Genomic DNA, 12904 nt, shown 5'->3' with positions numbered 1-12904 from the left:
ATTTTTCAAATTCTACTCTGTTATTAGCAATCACAAATTATCTGTTCATGAATATTCTAGAAGTATTTCTGGAACAAAGTTCTTCACTTATTTTCCATTTATCTCTACTAAGATTTTAAAAAATCATTTTCTATCCACAGTCTATGTTTTGTCATCATCCCTGCACAAGTGACTATTCATTATTTTTCCCAATATACCTTGCATTATTATGACTGTAGGCATTTGCACTTTGGACTTTCAGGAACACTCGGTGAAATAAGAATGACAATTTGCAAGTCAAATATACCCGAAAACTAATGCTAGATTTGGTTCGTTTTCTAGCTCTGGCTTTTGGTAAGAACTAAACCACTTCAAGTAGCTTCTTTTCTCCATTTGAAAAGGAGGGGGAAAAGTATTTAAATTACAGGTGTAAAAAGTACTATAAATTCTTATGTCCTTTAATATATTTTTATCTTCTGCTTCTGACTCTACAACTGGGTTTCTAAATTTTTATAAAGTAAATCTCATACTGTTTTGACAAAATTTTCTCATCTTGAATTTTTTTTAATTAATCTACATTTAAATGAATTCCATTTTAATTTCTTTTCAGAATTTTGCTATGTTGTTTGTGCTGGAGACAGAAGATGTTACAATTTATCTTGGTAAGTCACTGAGCCACATTAATGAAATGGACTTGACAAAGGAGATTACATTATACATGTTCAAAGGTTGAATATAAAAATGGGGAAACATTTCTACCATGACCAGTCCAATAGATTTGTTTAGCAAAAAGAGACTAATAATTAATACAGTCATTGGAAAACTATCAAAAAAGTCTAAGCAGAGTTTTGGTTAAATGTATTTAGGTAAGGTTCCTGAGTCTAAAATCTATGCTTTAAAAGAAACAATCTTCGCAAAATGTATGTTACTATTAATGCATTCCTCCTGTGCAAAAAACCTTCTATAATTTTTACTTAGGACTAAAAATACAATGATAAATCTTACTCTGATTTTAATAAATCACTTGAGTAGCATATTTTCTTTTGTTAAAGAAGTGAATGTTATAACTCCTAATAATATTTAAATGGTCAATTGTGATTTTTATATTACAAATTTATAATAAAAAAGCACAAATGATCTGTACTTGTGACAGGGAATCCACATGGTAACAGGATAGAATTACATTTTAGACTTAATGTAAAACAGCCTAAACATTAGGCTTAATGGAAAACAACACACACGACTCTCATCGTTAACATTTTCTCTGTGAAAAAATCTATTAATCTGTTTTCTATGTGGACGCGATAAAACTTGAAAATAAATGATAAAGAGCTAAGAATTGCTATCTATTTTTCTGTGAAATCAGTAAGACTTGAAAAGATATTAGGAAGAATATTTATGGCATGTTATTACTATTAGTTATCAAGTATTTAAAAAGGCATTGGCCATGGTACAACAGATACAGAAGGAAGATAAACTAATCATTTAATTTTTTTGTACACTTTCTGGAATTTACAAACTAATTATGTAAGATTAAGAAAGATGATCCTTTTGTATCTTGATTGATTTGGACAAAAAGAAGTTAGTTTGAATTGGAAATTATCAGACTTCTATTTTTTTTTTTTTTTTTTTTCAGTTTTTGGCCAGGGCTGGGTTTGAAACCGTCACCTCCTGCATATGGGGCTAACACCCTACTCCTCTGAGCCACAAGTGCTGCCCAGACTTCTATTTTTTATCTTCATTTTTATTAGCATACTATTTTGTCTACGGCAGTTAACAAGGAGACTTTTGAGGTCAGTGGTGATTAGAAACATTTAACTACTCTTTCATATCCTTTTTCTCTTCTCTATTTTCTCCTATTTTCTTTCCTCTTTGTTATTCTTTTTTCTTCCTTTCTTGATTCCACCCATCTTTTATATATCCGTATTTCGTGTGCACGTCATCAGTAAATCCCCATAGTCTGGATGGAGGTGAAGAAGTGACCACACCATCCCTGACTGCACTGTGCTCTGTCTCATGGAGGAAATTACATACAAACACAAGATAACACGTCTATGGATCAAGTACTTTAATCTAGTGTGGAAAAGGTACAGTGGGAGTACAGTCTGGAAAAGAGCTTTGAAGGTAATAAACAGATACAACTTCATAGAAAAGGAAAGGCTGCTTGATATGACTTAAGAGAAAGAATAACGGCCTACCAAGAAAGAACACGAGGCCATTTCCAACAAATACTACATCAAAAAGTGTCAAATAATATAAATAAATAAGAACAAACTTTGTTAAAGCCACATTTTATAGGAAGGATTTTTCATAACCATGTTTGTGACTCAGAGTACTAGAATAAACAGAAGGACAACTTCTAGACTAGACAGGAGTTAATTCTTTAGCTAAGAAGTTTTGAATAGTAACAACAGCAGTAAAAAACTAAAAGAAAAGGAATAAAAATTATTTATGGTTATTAGACACCTTACTAAAGCATAGTTACACTTAGCAACTAGAAACAGCATAGAATGACCTTTGAATTCTCAACCAGAATAAAAGTTAATTGCCGAGTGCAATGTGAAGAGCTTCCATTTTCTCATCCACCACTCATTTCTCCTCCTGCAACCTTTCCACCTGCCGTGCCATTTACTTGATTCTTAGTCTTTACTTGGTCTAGTCAGTTCTGTACTAGAATAGTGACTTGGTCATATCAGCCCCTATTGCTAATTATAGAACACTCTAGTTCTTTTGGGGGAGGTGGGTTGCTATTAAATATTTAAATTTTATATACAGAGACACAATCTAGTGCATTTAAAACATGTTATTTTCCTCCAATGTATTCTGTTAAATGCTTCCACTCATTACTTAGTATCCCAGAAATGGTTCCTATTTTTTTTTAATATGGATCTATAACTTTACATCTCCTTTGAACTTTTCTGTTTTCTGACATTGTTTGGCTGCTTGGTGCTTTGCTACAGTTGAGAGATGGCTGTTTTTCCTGGCTTTTGAAATAAAAACAGTAATTTCCAGACACTGAGCTGAAAACAGATCCCCAAATGCAAAGAAATATGGATGCCATTGTTTTGCCTATGGAACAGCCCCTCTTTCTGCAGAAGCTTGGATTTTTATTGTCTAGCCTTCTGCATCCACTAACAGTAAGCTGACTACACTGCTACAGGGTTTGAAAGCAAAAAACTGCGTGCTCAATTCAGGAAATGGGGGACTTTTTATTTATGGCTTAGACCATCTGACTAGGGAAACAGTAGGAGACAAATCTAGACAGTAAATACAGGCTTCGTGATGGGAGAGTCTGACACATGTGCTAAATATTTCAGTTTGATCCAATAGATAGTGCAAAGCTACTAAAAGGTTTTCAACAGAAAGCAACATTTTCAGATTTTCACATTAGCTATATGACTCTGGGAGGGAAGAAATTAGTTTTAAAGAAGTGACAGTGATAGAAATAGAGGTAAATTAGAAGTTATTCTAACAGTTCCTTCTTGAGAATAGGTTGACATACGATATTTTGGAGAGACGTTCTTGACACAGTATATTTGATGCCAAGGGCATTTGAATCGTGTGTGTGTGTGTGTTTGCATGTGTTTATACATGAATATGTATGAATGAAGACATACGAGTTTAGATTTACATCAATCTTTCAAAGTGCAGATGTGTTAGAGCAGGAGACTAGGTTTCAGGCTGAGACCAGATGTAGGGGCTTCAAGATTGGGTGCAGGTGTCAAAGTAAACACTCCTCAGTGAGAAGATAACCAGAGGGGCTGAGAATCACGGGCAAGAAACGGCTTTAACTGGCCTGTCAGCTAGCTCTGCCACCTTACTTGAAATTTAGCTAATTACAATATCATTTACATTGTGGCTTTAAAATTTTTCCACTCTTGAAATTGCCATGACAATTCTCAGATAACTATGTAAAAATGGGAGAGAACCCAATTCTAGGAACTACAGTCTCAATTTCTAGTAAAAGCCAATCCCATAACCATGAATATTCCTCCCCTCAATTAGTAAGCCTTCAAAAGACTAAAAAAAAACCTTCCTCCCAGTGCAGCTGTCCTTTTTGAGCCTGCCCATTCTCCTCTCTGAAAGTGTACTTCTGCTTTTAATTAAAACACACGCACATGCGCGCGCGCACACACACACACACACACACACAAATTGTTGCTTGCTTGGCTTACGTAGAACATCTTGAAACTCTTTTCCTGCCAATCACCAAGAACTTGGAAAAACCTTCTCTCGGAAGCTGCAAGCAGATATGTACATATGAGGGCTATCTGGAAAGTATCCAGCCAAGTAATATGAAAAATAGAGACCTATATGCTTGAATAATTTCCAGACAGCTGTATATAAACACACACACACACACACATATACATATACATATACACATACATATGTAACCAGATAGAAATCTGAACAACTGACATACATTTAAATACATCTGCTTTAAACAAATGTCTGATCATAAGATCGTAGTCAAAGCCCTTTATTTCCATCTTATGTTTTCCAGGGTATGAAGGAACAATGATTTGCATCAACCAAAAAGAAAAAAAAAAGAGAGAGAGAAAGAAAGAAAAAGGAAATAAAAACATGATTTAATCAGTCATGAATTAAAAATAAACAACATTCTGAACTCTTGACTATGGAAGTATTTGAAAATTTACTGATTGGGCCCTATGGTTTTGTTCTAGAAGATACCAAAAGTATGGGCCTACGTAAAATGAAACAGCAAACTCAGAAGTTTTCAAATCTGTGAGGAAAAAATTATCTTGGTTTAAAAGAGAATGGTGAATTTATGAGCATTTGAATACTAACTGATTTAATTTCATGCGATTTGCATTTTCTTTAATATAAGGTAGCTACAGGCACCAACGGTGGTGGACAGTGGGGGATGGAGAAAGCTCAGGCTCTCAGCAAAGATGAGTCCAGGGATCTCTGCTATAGAGTCTTTTTGGTAATTTTAAAACAACAAATCAATGTTCTCAAATTTTGCTACTGCCATGTTGGCAGCTAAATGGCTGCAGCAAATTAACAGCAAAACTGTGTTATTTCAGAAGAAGATTTTTTTACAACCAAGATTGTAAAAGTAGGGATGGATTCTGAGACAAAGATAAGAGACGCATTGTTCAGTTGACAGAATAGTGATAGCGCTGATGAGCAAAATGAAGAAAGAGATGTTGAGAAGTCCCAACCGAGTCACGTGTTTCTGACTTTGGAATTTAAAGGATCAGTGCCTTTTACTTTGAAGGAATTGGTTAAGCATCTGCTGTGGGCCAAGACTGTTCCAAACGATGGTAATCGTGTTGTGCGGTGAACTATGACATTTTTTCGTCATAAAATTTTTATTCTAGCAAAGGAGACTGATAGTAACCAAATAAGCAAATAACTGAAGGACAGAAAGTGAAGGAGAGGGATGTAAGAAAGGGTTATTTTCAAAAGAGAAGGACGACTCATTCAGGATATGACATCTGAGCCAAGACTTGAGGGAGTGAATGGTATTTCTGTTACCTTTGGCTGAATTGTATTCCTATCCTGGGCTTTGGGGCCAGTTCTAATTTGCATGTCTGTCTCAATGTTACCATCTTATGGGGAGCTACTTTTCGTCACTCACTAGGGCAAGTTTTGAAACTGATACAGCTGGCAGGCAGTTTTTTGTTTTCTGTTGCAATATTATTGGTAGCTTGCTTTTCCAAATTTTGCATACTGTTCTACACACTTTTTATAAGAACTATGGTCCCAATAGATGGATAATCATTTCTCCATTCCAGGAATGTTGAATTCCTAAAATACAGAAATCAGCTATTTCTCTGCTCTCTGAATCACTACCCTACAGGTGTGAGTTTAACCTCTGTTTTACATTAAGAACACAAGCACACTGCATTTTTCTTTATATAGCATTTGTTCAAATTTTTAAAAATAGCTTGTAAAAAACTCTGAAATTTTTAAATAGGTTTAGCCATGAATAAGAAAAAAAATTGTTGCTCTCTTTGTGAGACTGTTGTACACTTGGTGATTTAATGAAAACAAAGAACAATTGCAGCCAAACCTAACTTTTGTTTAGGCAAGATAGAGTTGGACACATAGATGGATTTAGGTATGTTCTACTTACCAAATGCATTTCTGAAAAGTCCTCTATGCCATCTTTATTGAAGCTTATTACTTAAAGTGTTAAAATATTTTTTTTTTGGATCTGAATTCCTACTAAAGTTGAACTCATAAAGCTATGGTGATGGGACCATAGAGCATAGCAAAGCAACATTGAAAATCATATTAATATTATATCAATTTTATTACTTTTTTCAATTATTCTATTTTTATGCCAATTTTCTTGCCAACATTATGTTACTCTTAAAATATCGTGCACTAGGGTGGTGCCTGTGGCTCAGCGGGTAGGGTGCCAGTCCCATATACCGAGGGTGGCAGGTTCAAACCCGGCCCCGGCCAAATTGCAACAAAAAAATAGCCAGTGTTGTGGTGGGTGCCTGTAGTCCCAGCTACTTGGGAGGGTGAGGCAAGAGAATCGCCTAAACCCAGGAGGTGGAGGTTGCTGTGAGATGCCACGGCACTCTTTTGAGGGTAATAAAGTGAGACTCTGTCTCTACAAATAATAATAAATAAATAAATAAATAAATAAATAAATAAATAAATAAATAAAAATAAAATAAAATACCGTGCACTAGGAGTGTCTGGATTGAGGTTAATACTACCCTTGACACAAGTGTTGAGCCCTGGCTAGGAATGTTTACATCCCAAGTATGAAAGCCACTTTATAAATAATTTAATTAAAATGATACATACTTTACTGCTGAGCTCTATATAACTCTCTATAGATCATTTGTCTGTGCTCTAGAAGTGGTAAATTATAAATAAATTCTTCATATTCTAAATAAATTTATTCAAATTAATGTGCAAACCAGAAGAAAAACAACATTTTACAAAGGAAAGCTTTCCATCAGATTTTCCTATTATTGTATACCATTAGAAATTCACCTTACACAATGATGCAGATTCAGTACTCATCAGCATGCACACTCATTTCATGCAAGTGTGTGCAGAATCTTAAGTCTAAAATTTTAGACACACACATTTAAATATATGCATAAACAGAAGTAAAATTTAATGATGATACACCCTAATTATATTGTACTCTTTTGTTTTCTTGTTTTTAATGTTTAGTTTTCTTAAGTTAAAGTTTTTGAATGCTGATAATGTCCATTAAGTTGATTTCATAAATTGCTAAAGGGTTGTCATTTACAATTACTAAAATAGTAGTGTCTTTTATGATAACGTGTATGTGTAAATAAAGAAAGGAATGAATAATGGAAGGAAGAAAGAGGAATGGAGGAAGAGAAGGAAAGAATACAGAGAGAAAGAAAGAAGAAACACAAATATCTCTGTGTATACAAATTTATGCTCTGTAAGTATGCAAACACAAAAAAAATGAGAGTTTATAAATCAACATTAAATCAGTATTAACACTGATTACTTTGATGAGGTGAGGATGACGATTCACATAGGATGAGTTTCTCTTCCATGATAATTGAAAAATCCTCTCATGTGTGTGGGCAGATGCATATATTATTTTTACATTTTTGCATACTATATATATATGTACATATGTAGAGACACATAAAAGTAAAAAAAGTGAAAAAAAAATTAGACTGGACCTTTCATGCTAAAGAGAAAGAATCCAAGTCTAATAAAAGTGATTTTAGAGTTTGGATGGATATGTATATTTTACTAATGATAATATCCAGGGGTCTTCAAACTACGGCCCACGGGCCACATGTGGCAGTGTGATTGTATTTGTTCCCGTTTTGTTTTTTTACTTCAAAATGTGCATAGGAATTTGTTCATAGTTTTTTTTTTTTAAACTATAGTCCGGCCCTCCAACGGTCTGAGGGACAGTGAGCTGGCCCCCTGTTTAAAAAGTTTGAGGACCCCTGAAGACCAAGCATGCTTGTGTGATTTGCTGAAGCCACCAATTTAGGATCAGAAAGGTACCCAGAAATAGATTTACTAATTCTCCTTGTGAAGTGTCTTTTTTTTTTTTACTTCATCAATGAAGAATGATTACTTAAGATTTATTTGATTTATTTGAAGGTTGCTCTGTATATCTGTTACTACCTCTAGAACATTAGTGTTGATTTCTTTTGGAAATATGACCCTGTGTTACTTATAAAACATCATACCAAGATATATAAGGATGGAAATAAAAATTATCAAGGATACTTTAAAATATTTCCAAATCTAATTTAGTTTATATTAAATTACTAAACTCAGCCACTTATGTATATCATCACTGTAGAATCATTCATTTCAACATCCAAACAATTTAAATTCTTGATTTGAATGCTTGCTTATCTGGAGGGTAAATCTGCCAAGAGAGATTGGTTAAATCATTATTAAAAATATTTTTATGGAGAGGTGGAGCAAGATGGCAGCCAAGTAACAGCTTCCTTGCATCTGGGCACTGTGAGTCTGCAGAGATAGGACTCCAGGCATCTCTGGCTGGTGGGATCTGCCTATCATCACCCCTGAGAGGATACAGGGAGTCAGCGAGAGACTTCTGGACCCCAAGAGGAGGACTAAAACAGTGGAAAACCAGCAAGTGGTCACGTGTGTTCAATATGTCTAAATCCGCCCGCAACTGTAAGTTCAGTAGCAGCGAGACTGCAAACCAGAAAGGCCTTACCTGTGAACTGTTTTGGTGTCTTTGGACTTGGCACTCATCTGAACTGCCTTGGGGAGAGCCTGAGTGGGAGTGCGGAGAAATTTGGCCTTTGTCTAGGGCCCTAGTCTGAGCCGCTGAGCCAGACGGAGCTAATAGTGTTTGGCTCTGGGTCACAGGCAGACATCGTGAGCCATCTGCCCTGGCAAGCTCCGTCCTCAGGGTCGCAGAGCTGGAATTGGGTGGGAGCTGGTAACCCAGCGACCAAGTAGCCTAAGGGCGAGGTCTGAGCCGGCTTGCAGCCCTAACCCTCGGGGGCAGAGGGAGACCAGTTTTGACACACAGGGTAAGTGGATAACCACTTCAGCAGTGATTCCAGCGACAAGCACTTCCCTGAGAAAGCTTCTGCTCAGTAAGTGAACAAGTTCAAAGTGCCTTTTAAGTGGGCTGAAGAGAGATTTAGGGTGTCTACCTGCTGGGGTTTGAGAAACTAGCAGCCTCCAGTCGTATCAGAACTGTGATCAACATCTCATACCCCAGAAGTGTTGCCCGGACAATATTCAATAAGGTATACATACAGCTTTGTTTTTGGTTGTGTTTTTTTGTTTTGTTTTGTTTTGTTTTGATTTTGGTTTGGTTGTTTTTTTTGTTTATTTTGATGTTGTGGATTGTTGTTTTGTTTTTTAAGTTCAACCTTTTCCATACAGATCCTTTTTCTTTCTCAATTTTTCTAGTTTAATTATAATTTCCCATTGCTGCCTATTTCAATAATTAGAACTTCATTTTTTGTTAGTGTTTCTACCACTACTATTTGATTTTTCCAGCCAATTTTATCCCGTAAAGTTTTCTGTTTGCTTGTTTTGGTTTGATTTATAGCATTTTTGTCTTTCCTCTCTACTTGGTGGAGGTGGGGTACTGTGTCTAATCAGGTTAGCAAACAGCTGCTGACCTCAAGGGAACCACCCAACTGGGCACCCCCAGAAGGTGTTGTTGTTTTTTAAGGGTGTATCAAAGTACCCTACTGTACACCTATATTGCTCTGTCTCCCTCTTTCTGTGCCTCTCTTCTTTTTGTCAATATTCCTTTTACCCACCCCCTCTCCTTTCTCTATTTTTCTTTTTTTTTCCTTATCACTCGGTCCTCCTTTCTTTCATCCCTTTTTTGCTCTTAAACCTTCTCACCCTTCTGGTCCTGTAACCCTGAGTCCACAGGCACGAGAACTTAAAGAGCAAGAGGAAGTGAAAGGAAAATTACGGCAAGGAAACAGAGAAAAGAAATCACCCATGAGGAAGAATCAGCAGAAAACTCCAGAAAACATGAAGAACCAGTCCAGAACAACCCCACCAAGGGACCATGAGGTAGCTACTGCAGAGGATTCCACCTATACAGAAATGTTAGGAATGACAGAAAGGGAATTTAGAATACACATGCTGAAAACAATGAAAGAAATGATGGAAACAATGAAGGAAACTGCTAATAAAGTGGAAAATAACCAAAAGGAAATCCAAAAACAGAATCAAATCAGAGATGAACGATATGAAGAATATAAAAAGGATATAGCAGAGCTGAAGGAAATGAAACAGTCAATCAGGGAACTTAAAGATGCAATGGAAAGTATCAGCAACAGGTTAGACCATGCAGAAGAAAGAATTTCAGAGGTAGAAGACAAAGTTTTTGAGATAACTCAGATAGTAAAAGAGGCAGAAAAGAAGAGAGAGAAAGCAGAACGTTCACTGTCAGAATTATGGGACTTTATGAAGCGTTCCAACATACGAGTTATAGGAATTCCAGAAGGGGAAGAAGAATGCCCCAGAGGAATGGAAGCCATACTAGAGAATATTATAAAAGAAAATTTCCCAAATATCACCAAAGATTCTGACACACTGCTTTCAGAGGGCTATCGGACCCCAGGTCGCCTCAACTCTAACCAGGCTTCTCCAAGACACATTGTGATGAACCTGTCCAAAGTCAAGACAAAAGAAAAGATTCTGCAAGCTGCCAGGAGTAAGCGCCAATTGACCTACAGGGGCAAATCCATCAGAGTGACCGCAGACTTCTCTAATGAAACTTTCCAAGCAAGAAGACAATGGTCATCTACCTTTAATCTACTTAAACAGAACAATTTCTAGCCCAGAATTCTGTACCCTGCTAAGCTAAGCTTCAAAATTGATGAAGAAATGAAATCATTTACGGATATACAAACATTGAGGAAATTTGCCACAACAAGACCAGCTCTACAGGAAATACTTCAACCTGTTCTGCACACTGACCACCACAATGGATCAGCAGCAAAGTAAGAACACAGAAATTAAAGGACAGAACCAAACCTCCACACTGATGCAAAAGATAAAACTAAGCAATGGACTCTCACAAAATAAGACGAATAGAATACTACCACACTTATCAATTATCTCAATAAATGTTAATGGCTTGAATTCCCCACTGAAGAGACATAGATTGGCTGACTGGATTAAAAAACACAAGCCATCCATTTGCTGTCTGCAAGAAACACACCTGGCTTCAAAAGACAAATTAAAGCTCCGAGTCAAGGGTTGGAAGACAATTTTTCAGGCAAATGGAATTCAGAAGAAAAGAGGAGTTGCAATCTTATTTTCAGATACATGTGGACTTAAAGCAACTAAAGTCAAAAAAGACAAAGATGGTCACTTTATATTGGTCAAGGAAAAAATACAACAAGAAGACATTTCAATTCTAAATATCTATGCACCCAATTTAAATGCTCCCAGATTCTTGAAACAGACCTTACTCAGTCTGAGCAATATGATATCTGATAATACCATAATAACAGGGGACCTTAACACTCCTCTTACAGAGCTGGACAGATCCTCTAAACAGAAATTAAACAAGGATATAAGAGACTTAAATGAAACCCTAGAACAACTGTGCTTGATAGACGCATATAGAACACTCCATCCCAAAGATAAAGAATATACATTCTTCTCATCACCCCATGGAACATTCTCCAAAATTGATCATATCCTGGGACACAAAACAAATATCAACAGAATCAAAAGAATTGAAATTTTACCTTGTATCTTCTCAGACCATAAGGCACTAAAGGTGGAACTCAACTCTAACAAAAATGCTCGACCCCACCCAAAGGCATGGAAACTAAACAATCTTCTGTTGAATAACAGATGGGTGAAGGAAGAAATAAAACAGGAAATCATTAACTTCCTTGAGCATAACAACAATGAAGACACAAGCTACGAAAAGCTGTGGGATACTGCAAAAGCAGTTTTGAGAGGAAAATTCATCGCTTTAGATGCCTACATTCGAAAAACAGAAAGAGAGCACATCAACAATCTCACAAGAGATCTTATGGAATTGGAAAAAGAAGAACAATCTAAGCCTAAACTCAGTAGAAGAAAAGAAATATCCAAAATCAAATCAGAGATCAATGAAATTGAAAACAAAAGAATCATTCAGAAAATTAATGAAACAAGGTGTTGGTTTTTTGAAAAAATAAATAAAATAGATAAACCATTGGCCAGACTAACGAGGAATAGAAAAGTAAAATCTCTGGTAACCTCAATCAGAAATGATAAAGGGGAAATAACAACTGATCCCATAGAGATACAAGAGATCATCTCTGAATGCTACTGGAAACTCTATGCCCAGAAATTTGACAATGTGAAAGAAATGGATCAATATTTGGAATCACACCCTCTCCCTAGACTCAACCAGGAAGAAATAGAGCTCCTGAACAGACCAATTTCAAGCACTGAGATCAAAGAAACAATAAAAAAGCTTCCAACCAAAAAATGCCCTGGTCCAGATGGCTTCACTCCAGAATTCTATCAAACCTTCAAGGAAGAGCTTATTCCTGTACTGCAGAAATTATTCCAAAAAATTGAGGAAGAAGGAATCTTCCCCAACACATTCTATGAAGCAAACATCACCCTGATACCAAAACCAGGAAAAGAACCAAAAAAAAGGAGAATTTCAGACCAATCTCACTCATGAACATAGACGCAAAAATTCTCAACAAAATCCTAGCCAATAGATTACAGCTTATCATCAAAAAAGTCATTCATCATGATCAAGTAGGCTTCATCCCAGGGATGCAAGGCTGGTTTAACATATGCAAGTCTATAAACGTTATCCACCATATTAACAGAGGCAAAAATAAAGATCACATGATCCTCTCAATAGATGCAGAAAAAGCATTTGATAAAATCCAGCATCCTTTTCTAATTAGAACACTGAAGAGTATAGGCATAGGTGGCACATTTC

This window comes from Nycticebus coucang, chromosome 11, assembly GCF_027406575.1.
Source record: "Nycticebus coucang isolate mNycCou1 chromosome 11, mNycCou1.pri, whole genome shotgun sequence".
Taxonomy (NCBI): Eukaryota; Metazoa; Chordata; class Mammalia; order Primates; family Lorisidae; genus Nycticebus; species Nycticebus coucang.
The sequence above is the reverse complement of the archived record's forward strand: the minus strand, read 5'-3'. Positions refer to the sequence as shown.